At 42.2% G+C, this 13,810-nt stretch overlaps 1 protein-coding gene across 2 annotated transcripts in view; it reads left to right on the top strand.

Annotated features, from left to right (window-relative positions):
- The first annotated feature begins 822 nt into the window (after nucleotides 1-822).
- Nucleotides 823-13,810, top strand: part of LOC117513689 (DENN domain-containing protein 4B-like) — a 110,837-nt gene continuing 97,849 nt past the window's right edge. For both annotated transcript variants that reach the window (XM_034173930.1, XM_034173929.1), the window contains exon 1: nucleotides 823-951. The gene's annotated coding sequence lies outside the window, so the exon portion shown is untranslated. The remainder of the gene's footprint in view (nucleotides 952-13,810) is intronic.

Raw genomic sequence — 13,810 nt, 5'->3', positions numbered from 1 at the left:
CATGCTTGGCGCCAGAAAGTTATGGTGGATCCAAAAGGATCCAAAAAGGCTAGGACCAAAAGTTATATTGGATCTGTTCCCACTGACCAATAGCGTTAGAGCTTACTGCCAACAGCTAGCCAATCAGAGCGTGGCATACGAAGGTCAGGAACTAGCTGAAAGATGCTGGTTGAAAAAATGACAACAAACATGTCAGCAACAGCAGAAAATCATCTGCCAGCGAGGTTTACTGAGTTCACAGAGGAGGAACTGGTGGAAATATTGAACTCCAAGGATGCCAAAAACACGAAAAAGGTAGACAAGCACGCTACTGACGTTTTAGAAGCAACATAGAGAAATATTGGATGAATAAAATTTATATTGGATGAGGCGTAGCAGAGTATAACTTTTCTTCATCCAATATTTCTCTATGTTGTACTCCTTACCAACCATTATTTGTATTATATATATATATATATATATATATATATATATATATATATATATATATATATATATATATATATATAACAGTTTAGACACCTAATCTTTTCTCGTAATTATACGCTTGTGTACTTTTGCAAATAGCATCACTGTTGGGTTACTTTAGTTAATTTAAAACAGCCCCTGGGTGAAACTCCCATGTGACGTTGTTTAGCAACAATATATCATCTGCCCAAACTACCCGCATGGTGTTGCCACAAGAGGATGTAGTTCGTGTAACCAGTCAATTGTTTTAAAAGACGTGAGAAATATGGATGGATAAACATTAGTCGTCCTGCCCTTAATCTCTTTTATGCTTTTATTTTGAAGAGCTTCTCTTTGTGCGGTGTGTGTACGCGCTGTCGTTGCGGTTAGCTTTCTGACGCTGTTGCGGCTTCGCACAGCAGAAACATGGACGTCACATGTGACAGAATAACCTAAACATGATCCTTCAGGTTCACCGCGGGAAAAAGCAGCACCAACAACGAGGTAGGAGGTTTATTTCTAAAGTAAAATGTCCCGTTAACGGCGACACGGCGGAAGCCCGTCGCTTGGCTAACGGGGAGCTAACACGAAGGTATAACGGGAGAATGTGTGCGCCCATTATCGGACAGACCTTCGTCTGCAGCCACTTTCGCTTTGCGGCGTTTTAGCGTCACATCATTTATCGTTGTCACTGTTTAATTAACTTTCACTAAATAAAGTCTCGGCTCATCAGCTTTGTATAAGTGAACGTGGATTTTAAAGCAGTTTTTAATGATAAATCTGCCGGTTTCTCGCCGTTGTGTGTCCGATAATGGAACTCGGCGGCGTCGTGTCACGCAGTACTTTGATGCAGTTTACGTAAACGAACGCACCTTTTTGACGCGTTAACGCGTCGTTTGGTTCCGGGTCCACCTAGAACGTCGTCTTGAAAATAGCTGAAAGGCAACCAGCAAAAGGACGTCCGATAATGGAAGCAGGTGGCTGTTTGGATCCAGTTTCACTGTCAGTGGTTCATGGTTCCATCTTCTTGTGCTCTGCACCAGGTCATTTGGTTCCTGGTAACTGAGACAAATTGTCTTCTTTGTGTCACTTGGCACCATTGGATACTGCCATCTTGCCAAGATCAGTACGACTGTTGAGATGTGTGGATTTAAAATACAAAGTGTCCTGCAGTTCTGTGTCAGGAACATCGCCTGTATTGCACCTCTTTGTATAGCGCGCTATCAGAAACGTGATTGTGTGGCATCCGACAAGAAACCTTCGCAGTCGCGTGGCACCCACAGCGTCTGATGAGAAGCCGTCACGACCGTGCGCCATTCGATGACAAACTGTTGCAATTGTGTGGCATCTGGTGAGAAACCGTTGCCACTGTGCACCGTCCAACGAGAGGCCACTGTGCGGTGTCTGACGTGAAACTGCTGTCACCACATGCCGTCCAATCAGAAACCGTTGTGATCGCGCAGCGCCTGATGCGAATCCATCGCGATCGCGCAGCGTCCACCGAGAAACCATTACGATCATGCAGCGTCTGATGTGGAACCGTCGTCACTGCTTGCCGTCACCACGCGCTGTCCAACGTGGAAGTGCCGCCACCACGTGCCGTCCAATGAGAAACTGTTGTGATCGAGCAGCGCCTGATGTGAAACCATTACCACTGAGTGACATTTGAAGAGAAACAATTGCGATTGTGCAGCACCTGATGCAAAACTGTCGGCAACATGCGCCATCCGACAAGAAACCGCCACCTCCACATGCCATTTGACGTGAAACCATTGTGATTTTGCAGCGCCACCGCTGTACGCCGTCCAACGAGAAACCAGTGCGATTGCGTGCCGTCCGACAAAGAAATCATTGGAACCTCAGTGAGCCTTCATGGCAACGGTGCGATATAGAATTGAGGAATTTCAAGCTCAAAACTTTGAATTGGGGTTGTTTCACATCAAGGTTGTTTATGAACCGTAATGTTGGGTAGTTTAAAGAACAGTGGGGGTCATGTTAACAGCAAGTCGTGGTTTACGAACGGTCCCTTATCACTAGCAGCACCCTTTAAAATATTGAGGTCAAAGTTTAAAAAGTTACAAAGTTTATGATAATGATTTCAAATCTGTACAGAGTGAGGATTTTATGAGATGCCGTCATTTGTGCGGAAATCAAACAGACTTAAAATGGAGGCTTAAATTGACGGCTGTCTAGCTTGATGCGTCGTGCGACATAAAAACAAACAAACAAGACGACGCTGCAAAGTAAATTCATCTCAACACAAGTGACAGGAGATGTAATCAATTCATAAACATTTAATGAAAAAACAAACAAAGGTTTACATGTTAAAGCATTAAAGCGTCTGACGTCAGCTTGCTGCTGCTCACAGATTAAACATACTGTCTGTAAAAACCAAACTCGGACCGTGACGCCTGTAATATGGATGCATGTGTATATTTTAGTGCTGTCAGCCAATTAAAATAAATTAATTCATTACAAGGTTTGTGATTAATTAATCTAAATTAATGCATGTATCATTTTTTTGAAAGTCATGCTCAGGGCTGCAAGACCTCCATTTGTATATGGATTTCTGTGAAAATTTGTTTCCGTGTTCCATTGATTTTGTCATAAAACCGCTAATTTGTATTTATTTATTTATTTTAGGCTATGGCTTTATTTTGACATGAAACATGCTCCTCTCAAAACGTGTCCCTGTGCAGCAAATCATACGCACCCCTCTCTTCTTCTGTGGCGTTTAATGGCAGCCGGCATCCTTATTGCTCTATTGCTGCCACAATTTCTATTCAGTTTCAATTTATTTAGTTTGTATTGCGCCAAATCGCAGCAAAGCTGCCTCAAAGCGCTTCACGCAAATAAGGTCTAAACTTCCCAACCCAACAGGCGACAGTGGTAAGGAAAAACTCCCTCTGATGATTTGAGGAAGAAACCTCAAGCAGACCAGACTCAAAGGGGCGATGCTACCATGCTACCAACACAGTTTACAGTACAGAACACAACACAACAACAATTGACAAGAGTCCATGCAGGCGTCCAGTCCACCATCATGGGGAGGGGGTGAGGGGTGGGGGTCATCGAGCCACTCATTGTATCTGTTCCTACAGCGGAGTCCACCCAGCATCCGCCACAGAAATCATCTAATCCAGCACGTGGATCCAGCGACATCTCGGACAGAGAGAAAAAGAAAACAGAATCAGTCGGGCAGAAAACTACACTTAAGGTATAATTTGTCAGCATTAAGTAACAGGAAAACAAAAATACTAAGATGATCGCTAGCCACTAGCCCTAACCTTCACTTAAAGACCCAGACTTTAGATAAAGTTGAGGCCGTGACCTGCTCTGTTTACTAATAAAATTAATTTAAAAGGGTAAAAAGCATAGTAACATACTATGCCGGTGTGCTAGCCATACGAAAGGGAAAACAAGTGTGTCTTAAGTAGGGTTGGGTATTGAGAACCGGTTCTTTCCGGGTATTGTTAAGAAATTATTCGATCCACTGACATCAATAGTCTTTTTGCTTAACGATTCCCTTAGCGGTCCTTCAGAGTGGCTGTTGTTTTTGGGGGTGTTTATCGGGAAAATGATCATGTCTCTACATTGATTACAGAACCCCTGCAGGGTCTGTAATCAACTGTTTCTGCAGCGCAGCTCTTCTTTGAAGCTTGAAGCAATGAAACATAAATCCAAACCGCTGCTTCGTTGGTTCTTTGTTTTATTTTGTTTTATCTTAATTTTTCCCTGCTAAAACCCCAAAGAGCATATGTCTATGAGTAATATTTACCTTTTTTATGTTAAACTGACCTGTTATGATCTTCTGAAATAGTTGATAGATGTTTTTTTATAACTTAAAAACGGGACCGATGCTAATGCGTAAGCATGTCTGTGGCATTTTTATGCTAAAGTTAGCATTAAGCTGTTTGCATCTCAACACGTTTGTGTGCATTTGTTTTCTGTATTATAATAATAATAATGGCTCAGCATTTGTTGTTGTAAGAGATGTATTACAAATTGTAATTTTTTAAATTTATTTTTATTTCTAAATTAATAATAAAATAGCAACAACAACAATAGTAATAATAACTAATAATGCTACAGAACAATTTTAGAGAAAGAGACAAAAAGAACCTGATTAAAACAGAAAATATAAAACCAACTAACAATGAACATAAATAAATAAATATAGAAATACAGTAGTGTTCAGAATAATAGTAGTGCTATGTGACTAAAAAGATTAATCAGGTTTTGAGTATATTTCTTATTGTTACATGGGAAACAAGGTACCAGTAGATTCTCACAAATCCAACAAGACCAAGCATTCATGATATGCACACTCTTAAGGCTATGAAATTGGGCTATTAGTAAAAAAAGTAGAAAAGGAGGTGTTCACAATAATACAACCCCTGGCAAAAATTATGGAATCACCGGAGAAATGTGGCAGGGGTGGGATTTGAACCCAGAACCTTCTGCACTGAAACCAAGCGCATTAACCACTTGGCCACCACCCCTGCAAGTATATTCACTGGTTATGATTTTTATTATTTATATTACAACTGGTGGCTTTTGGTATTTGACTCTTATAGCGGAACAAAATATGTCTCAAGTCTTGATTTCATTAACATTTATTTACTATCTTGTACGTTTTGTCTGTAATACGTTTCCACAAATGGACTGAATGTCTGCATGAACTGACTTTTATTCTGCTTTCATTGTTCTCATTCTGCATTTATCAAATTCTAAGTGTGTCTTATAAAACAAATCAATAATTACTCCCTTTCTGCTTTCAGTAAATACTACACTTATGATAACTATTGCCAGTGAAAAGTCTTATGCCACTTGTAAATAATTTAAAAGTGATGCAATAATTAAAAAAATAAAAAAAAGACCATCACCAGATTAATACCTTTAAACCAAGAAAAACTGACCAATGTGCTCTCAGAATGCACCAAATTTCACCATTTTTCAAAATTTCCCGGGGGTGGGGACATGCCCACAGACTCTCCCCCCCACCCACAGCCAGCCAGCAAACAATTAATTATCAACCTTGTGCCTTTGGCGCTTGTCCGTCCACTCACAGAAAATGTTCAGTCAAAAAAATTTCAGTTGTTTTCACCCATGCATGCTTCAAATTGCAAAACACACACACACAAACACAAAAACAATGAATGCAAAAATCATTCTTAAAAACAAATACAGAAATATTATAATGTATAATAAAATAAACTGTGCAGTTTGTGAACTGGGAGTCATCAACATACTGAGCACGACGTATTGCTGCATGACAAAATGTATGTAGAACATTTTGTATCAATTAAGGTGTGTGTGTGTGTGTGTGTATGTGAGAGAGAGAGTTACTTTGAATATCAGGGTTTTCTGTCATTTTATAATACAGCTGTAATCCCTGGTAATAGGAAAAAGTGTGTGTGTGTGTGTGTGTGTGTGAGAGAGAGAGAAATGGTGAAATATGAGTAAATATCTGGTTATATAATTTTATTGTCTTACAGAAATCTGTGTTTTAATGAGTGGACTCGAGTGAGTTAATGGAAATTGAATTAGTGAAAAATAAGACGGCCGTGTTTTCTCCTCTGTGGTTCTGTTCAGGACCGTCCTGGATTCACTGATGATCTGATACTTGTAGTCAGTGCGTTTGTGGGACAGAACATTTTGCTGCGGGACAGTTTCCACGTCAGTCCTACTTCACTGACCTCATCATCATATCGAGTCTGCAGGTCGCAATAAGTGCAGTTGTCAACCAGGCAGCAAACAATTATCAACCAGCCAGCAACCCATTATCAACCAGCCAGCACGCAGTTATTAGCCAGCCAGCACACAGTTAATCCAGAATGTTGATTAATCGCTAACAGTTTGGAAAATGTAACAAAAAAATAAAAATGAATAAAAACCGCCTCGTGTGATAATTGCCAACAGCACCGCTATACTAAAAAATTCTGGGGAGAACTCTGGACACGATGTAACCGGTCAGATATGAATGTTTTAAAATTTGAAACAGTTGAAGTGTATGAAGGTTTGTGTGAGGACTGGAGTGTTAGCTGCTGCTGTGCCAATCAGTGGACAGCTGTGGGTCACCTGAGGCGGCGAGCAGCACAGTGCCGTGTCTTTTAAAAATACAAGAAACACACTGCTTCACGTTAAATACACAATAAGTCTGTTGCAGGTGATCAGGCCCTCTTTCTCTGAAAAGGCTGTATTTTACTCAGTGTCCTGCTTCTGCTGTCTGCTACAGTACGCTCTACTGTCTTCTTCTCCGCTTTTTGTGGGAATGCTACAGCGCCACATACAGGTTTGGCATATGCAGTTCTGGTTCAAAGCCCTGAAAGAAAACCTACTTCCAGCTTTTCAACTGTTCTGTAATGTGAAGCAGATGGGAGTTTGTCTCCCCCAGAGGGGACACCGGTCTGATGCAGGTTACTGCCCCATGTACAGCTGGATGGACTGAGATGATGAAGAGTCTAGCTCCTGTCACACATAGCAAGAATGTGCAGGAACCAGGCTGAAACGGCAGATAATACTATCATGGGAAGCAGTCGGGAAGGGAAAGAGGCGTGGTCAGCAGTGTCAGAACGCATCCAGACTACCTAGTCCACACCTGCATGATGGCATCCAAAGTGCATGTAGACAACAGTTTAGATGATAGAGACTGCTGTAGGGCTGAAATGGTTTATTGAATAATGTACCCACAAAAAACAGAGAAGAAGACAACAGAGCATGCGCATAACCAATGTAAGAGAACTAATCAATGTAGCAGGCGACGGTACAACTTTACAAAGCTGCACGCTGAGTAAAATAAAGCCTTTTAAGAGAAAGAGGGTCCATGCTGATCATCTGAAACAGACTTATTTAAAGTGAAGCAGTGTGTTTGTATATTATTTTACCAACAGGGTTTAGTCCACTGGCTGCTCTCCACCTCCACAGATGTTGCGAAAGGACTCGCACTTTAAGTGAATCATGTTTAACTATTTAAAAAATGCCTTTATTCAGATTTGATGAGAGTTTTTATCAACAGGCTGCACAGTGCAGCTTTTGTGGAAGCGCTGCCCTCCACAGCCATTTTCACAGGCTGTGTTTTAGCTTCACATGCAGCCTCAGAATCACCTTTTATCGCCAAGTATCCACAGAAAACAAGGAATTTGACTTCAGTTTGAGCTGCAATCTGTCTGTACGGCATGTATAAATATACACTCAACACAGAATAAATCACAGTATTAAGAATTGCAAATGAAATGTGCAAGTACAATAAAATGTGCAATAAGAGAAAAAGAATGTCCTATCTGCAGACTGAAGATTTCACAGACTGCCTGGGCTTATGGTTCGGCAAAGCTTCAAAACTCTTAACGATGTGAAAAAAATAATTACCCGGGAAATTCAGGAGCACAACACAACTCTGTACACCGTGATGTCGGTTGGATTATCACATGGGATTTAATTTTTGCTGTGGTTATTTGCAGCACACAGCGGCCAGGTGAGGCCACAGGCTGTGGTTTGGTTCCTGTGCACTTTGTGCTGTGAAACGATCGTGGTTCCATGCTGGAGGTGTTTCATGTTTAATGACGTCATGGCCTGGTGATACAGTTCCACGTCACACCTCCTACAGAGTTTAGATGGTGACCATGTAATAACATGTATATTACAGCGGTGAGATCCGTGCCCGACATACGCTATGACGCATTACTGTGCATGAGACCACAGAGAGGCACAGCGGCACGTGGTACTTTCAGTTTGATAGTCCCACTGTACATGATGAATGTGCGCCACATACATGTTATTACATATCAACATTTCCTTTGCCCTCCCTGGCCGGCGTCCAGTGGAGGTGGACCAAAGTGACACAACATGTCTGCATGTCCAAACAATTTTATTTTTAATTTGCATTCCAGTTAACTGTATTCTAACAGATGACAAAAACATGGCCAACTGTATTGTTTATGAGAAGGACTCCTCACTCTGTGGACTTGTGTCCTTTGGATTCAGAGTTGTTTTTTTTTTTCTTTCTCAGGAGATTTTGTGTCTGCGTGCAGCTCAGCAGGAAGATGAACTCTGGTTGAAACATTTCTCTTAACATGCATTAATATGAGTGATGGGAACAGCACCACATCATCCACTGATCCATTTGTAGCACCACATCAACCTCTGCAGAGTCACGGGCAGCTGGTGCGTGTCCCAGTATGCAGTGGGACAGAGGGCATGTTTGTTTTCTCACACTTGAGAAGGTTCAGATGTCCTGCAGATTTTTTTGACAACAGGATTAATCATGTCGTGACACAAAGACTAAAGTGTTCAACTCCGAAAAGTGCACGTTGTTTCTGCTGCGATGTGTTGACTGAGTTCTTGAAACTACAACTCTGTAAACTGCACGTTGTTTCTGCTGCACTGCGTTCACTGTCTTGAGTTCTTGAAACTACAATTCTATAAACTGTACCTTGTTTCTTCTGCGGTGTGTTCACTGTTTTTTCTTCTCGGAAACCACAACTCTGCAAACTGCACGTTGTATCTGCTGCGGTGTGTTCACTGTCTTGCTCATCTCTGAAAGCAAACATTAACATGATCTTGCATGATGTCCTTCAGTCCACAAATGCAGCGTTTCTCATGTGGACAAACTCTGAAAATCCCAGCTTCCTAAGGACAACAACACACACCCTTTAAAACATTCAGTTGCATAATCACTTGAATATGTCCTGCAGGGTGTGTAACATGAAAAAGTTTTTTTTTTGTTTGTTTTTTTTTACTTTACACATATTCAACAGTGAAAACAGCACTTCTGCTGCTTTTGAGCCAGACTGTGAAGGTGTGTCTTCTGATGAGTGGAGCGTGCTGTGCGCACGGTCACCTTGTCAGATGACAGATTTGGACTTTGAAATATAGGAAGTTGAGGTAAAAAAAACAAAAATTTTGGAGAAAAATGGAGGGAACAGACTGGTGTGGAGTTTATCAAGTGTGGGAATCAGAAAAGATTGATGTTTTTGTATATCCAGATTTTTCATTTTATTTTATTTTTTTATATAAGAGGGCATGTGGAGACCATGACTGTGAGGCAGAAGGTCAGGTCTGTGAGTGTTTGCTGGAACTGTGTGTGACCACATCCACCACGATGTGGAACTACCCTCCAGTCCTGGATGGTAACCACCCAGACAGACAACCAGTCTGTCCCCACCTCTCAGAGCTAATTTTGTGCTTTTTGCAGCCAGGAGGAGTGTGGGCGTGTCCCTGGCCTTGTCCACTCTCTGGGCTCTCCACACTGAGACGCCTGCGTGCTGGAGCATGTCCAGAGAAACACGCCACATGGACAAAATGTTGTAACTGACGTTACTTTACGTTCAAGGTTATGTTTCCCAGAAGGCTGAGTCAAAAGCATGTTTTATTTGACCTTTGACCCTTTTAAAACTCACTTGTCTTATGTTGCTCAGTGTGACATCATCTGCAGAATGACTTGAAACGTGTGTGCGTTTGTGCACAAAATATTGGTCAGTTTTTTCTTTTTCTATATTTGCTAAGCTGGATCAAATCCTGTGATGCGGTTCATCAGTTCCATAAATATTTGGACACACTCTGGATTTTTATTTGTGCTGTCCACTTGAATCTGGACCTGGTAGAAGCTGATCCTCCATACCCATGTGTAGTAGGTGCTTCTTGGCATGACATTGTGTGCTTATGCTGGGGGGGGGGGTGATACTCGCACTATGATACATGTATCGTGATTCCATAAATATAACATTACTACATCATTGTTCACACTAGTTATTAAAATATTTTGAAGTATAAATTACAATTCTTTTTTATGAATCATTTATGATTCTTCTGTAAGATGTCATTATGTTTTTCATGCAGTAGTTGACTCGTGGTATCACGATACTCATTTAAAAAAAAAAATGCAATTCGATACAGGCCCCACAATATGTGATGCATAGTTCCGCCCCCGTTCCTGTATGTACTCTTGTTTTCTCAACATAATATAATTTTGATGTTGAATTCTTGATGAAATGTCATAAGTTCCACATGGGTTCTTCTCCTCATCTGCTCTCGTGTCATTATTTGGAGTGTGGGGTGAGTGAAATAAAGACGCTTAACCCACATTCAGAATGGAGTCTTTGTACGTTAAACATTGATGCTGGACTGTTGTAACTGAGCTCTGCAGCACCAGGAGGCCTTGGTGCACGCTGCCTATTTAAAGCCTCCTGCAGGCCGTACAGACGGCGTCTGCCCGCTGCAGCCAAACATCACTGCCGCGCTGTGCGGTAAACAGTAATTGTCTGTGAGGACTCGCCACAGGCCCGATCCGACTCGAGCCGACCTACTTCTCCGGGTTGACTCTGAAGGAGAGTTAAATATCTGGACCCTATATTTAGTCTCCGACTCACTGATGAACACACTGAGAACCCTCTGCTGAGGTGATTTCTAAAATTAAGCTGTCTCCGGTGATAAATGGGAGGCTGCTGACATCATGATGCCACCATTAGTAGGCAGGCCCTGAAGGACCGAAAGACCGGGTGTCAGTTCCAGGTGTGATCACCTGAGGCTACCTGTCTGTGTCCTTGGAAACACACTTTACCTGTCTTGACCCAGTCCACCAGGAGAAGCCACAGACTGTTTTTACTAAAGAATCCTGAGGTAAACGGCACCCTCTTGAGGCATTGCAAGGCGCACTGCTTTAGTGCATCATTTTCACAAAAAGGCACATTGAATTCCAGTGCTGCTGCACAGCCGGGTGAAGTTTTGAAATTAAGCTGTGATCCAAATGCATAAAGCCATAAACGCTGCCTCTGATCCGGAACTGTGCACTAAGCGGAATGATGGAAACATCTGCATATTTCTCATGTAGCTGTACGCTCGAGCGAGAGCTGGAGCTGTGGATGATTGGCCGGAGCGTGGAGCAACATTTGGAGTGACACGTTTTTGTCCTGATCAAAACGTTGGTATTGCTCATGTGCCGCTGCTCAGCGCACCAAAAAAATTAAAATCTGAAGAAGTTCAAAGTAGGCCAAGCTGACAGACAGACTGTGCCTTTCTATCACATGGTGTGTTTGAACCAATGGCAATGAGAAAAGTAAAAACGGCACTTAAAGGTCTAAAATTTTTCTCTCTCTCTCTCTGACACTTATCTAAGTCTTGCTGCTCATAGTAGCAGCAAACCAAACAGCTCATCCCACATTTTCCTATCCTTGGCCAAGTCCTGTAATTCTTCCGGGAGATCCCAAGGTGTTCCCAAGATAGCTGGGAAATATAATCCCTCCAGTGTGTCCTGGGTCTTAACTAGGGCCTCCTCCCAGTTGGACATGCCTGGAAGACCTCCCTAGGGAGACAACCAGGGTGCATCCTCAGCAAATTCCGGAACCACCTCAACTGGCGCCTTAGTGATGTGAAGAAGCAGAGGCTCTACTTGGAGTCCCTCCTGGATAGACGAACTCCTCACGCTGATCAAGAGTGTAAGACCCAGATACCCGACGGAGGAATCTCATTTCTGCCGCTTGTATCCGTGACCTTATTCTTTCAGTCATTACTCAATGTTCATGACCATAGGCGAGGAGAGGAGCGTAAATCATCTGGTAAATTGATGGTCTCCCCTTCTGGCTTAGCGTCTTCACCACAGTGGGCCGGTACAGCGTCCATAAAACATCAGATCCCAATCCGTCTATCGCGCTCACTTACCCCCACTTGTGAACAAACCCCTGACATACTTAAACTACTCCACTTGGAGCAGTAACCATAATGCAGATAATTTGTGTATATGTAATATAGATAATGCAACTTATGCACACTGCAGTATGATTATCAATGAAAGATGAATAATTGATCATCTTGACACAATGTCACCAAAAAATGGTTATGAATAATGTTTTCAAAGTAGGAATTGTGGGTCTGACTTCACTCACTCACTCACTCATCTTTTGCCGCTTACTCCAATTAAGGGGCTTCAGCCTATCCCAGCAGTCATAGGGTGTGAGGCAGGTTCACCCTGGACAAGACACCAGTCTGTCATAGGGACACATAAAGACAGACGAACACATGCACACCCACATGCACACCTACAGACAATTTAAAGTTTCCAGTCCACTCAACCTGCATGTCTTTGGATGTGGGAGGAATCGGAACCGGATACCAACGTGCTTTGCCCCTTTTATACTGAAGGGTAACACTAGCGGAGTTGTGAACCTCTGTGCCCATGTGATGTCAAACATCGCTGTTATAGGAGCCAACATGGCCGCCTGTTGGCTTTAGACCAGTCATACAAAAACACTCTTAACTTTAACATAAATGATCACACATGCCTACAACTTTTCATATGGGCTATCAGTATCATAATCTATCAACCTGATTCTTTTCCTTTAATAATCCCATTAATCCATTTGATGACTTTGGGTGAAGAGACTCTGTTTTAGACAAGTGGCTGAGCTCCAAAATGACGCATATACAGTGGAGTCGGGGCGGACCATTTGGTCTGCGACACCGGAGCACCCAGAGGGAACCGACACAAACACGGGGAGAACATGCAAACTCCACAGAGAAAGGCCACAGGTGGCAATCGAACCCATGACCTTCTTGCTGTGAGGCAACAGTGCTAACCACTAAGCCAACATGCTGCTCTGGGTCTGACTTAGTGTTTTTAAAAATATTTAAGAATACAATTATGTAGTTTGTAATTAACTTTGAAACTGAGTTTGGGTTTGATTTATTGTTAACATCAGAAAATTCAAATTAAATAATTGTGATGGACATATATTTGTTTTTTATTCTTCTTGTTCAGCTGGTAAATGTTCTGCACGTGCTTGCAGCTGGGTACATTCTGGCTGTGCATGCACTGTTGGCTCATACTCTGCTGGAAAACACCGTTGATTTTATGCTAAATGGGCCTTTGACCCGTTGACATTTTTATTTGGGAGCCTCTCTGCAGAGTGCAGATTTGTCCATCATCACAGACCAGCCCGTGTGCACGCAGGATGGGTCTTTGTGATGTCATACACAAGAATATTGAAGCTAAAATCAAAGCAGAATTGCAATGCAACAGCAGTGAAAGCAGTAAAACATAAAAATGTGGCACCACCGTTTGCATCACTTGTTTTTGAGTCATGTTGATCACAGATGTGATCACATGACCTCTGTCGTCCTTGGTTGGTGGCTATAACGTGTTTTTTTTTTTGTTTTTTTTCCCATGGATTTCATGGAAGTGAGTTACTTACCGACACCATAGACTTCACTTGATGGCTGGCATCTGTCTGTTAGCAGGTTTAAGTTAACCTCTGCAAAACATGGTGGTGTGGAGGTCAGTCATCAAGTGGAAAAACCCAAAGATATTTAACATGGATGAGAATTTGGTTCTGGATTTGGGATCTTCTTTGAAGGGAGGAGGTTATGTTTT

This window comes from Thalassophryne amazonica, chromosome 7, assembly GCF_902500255.1.
Source record: "Thalassophryne amazonica chromosome 7, fThaAma1.1, whole genome shotgun sequence".
NCBI classification, from domain to species: Eukaryota; Metazoa; Chordata; class Actinopteri; order Batrachoidiformes; family Batrachoididae; genus Thalassophryne; species Thalassophryne amazonica.
The sequence above is the reverse complement of the archived record's forward strand: the minus strand, read 5'-3'. Positions and strand labels throughout refer to the sequence as shown.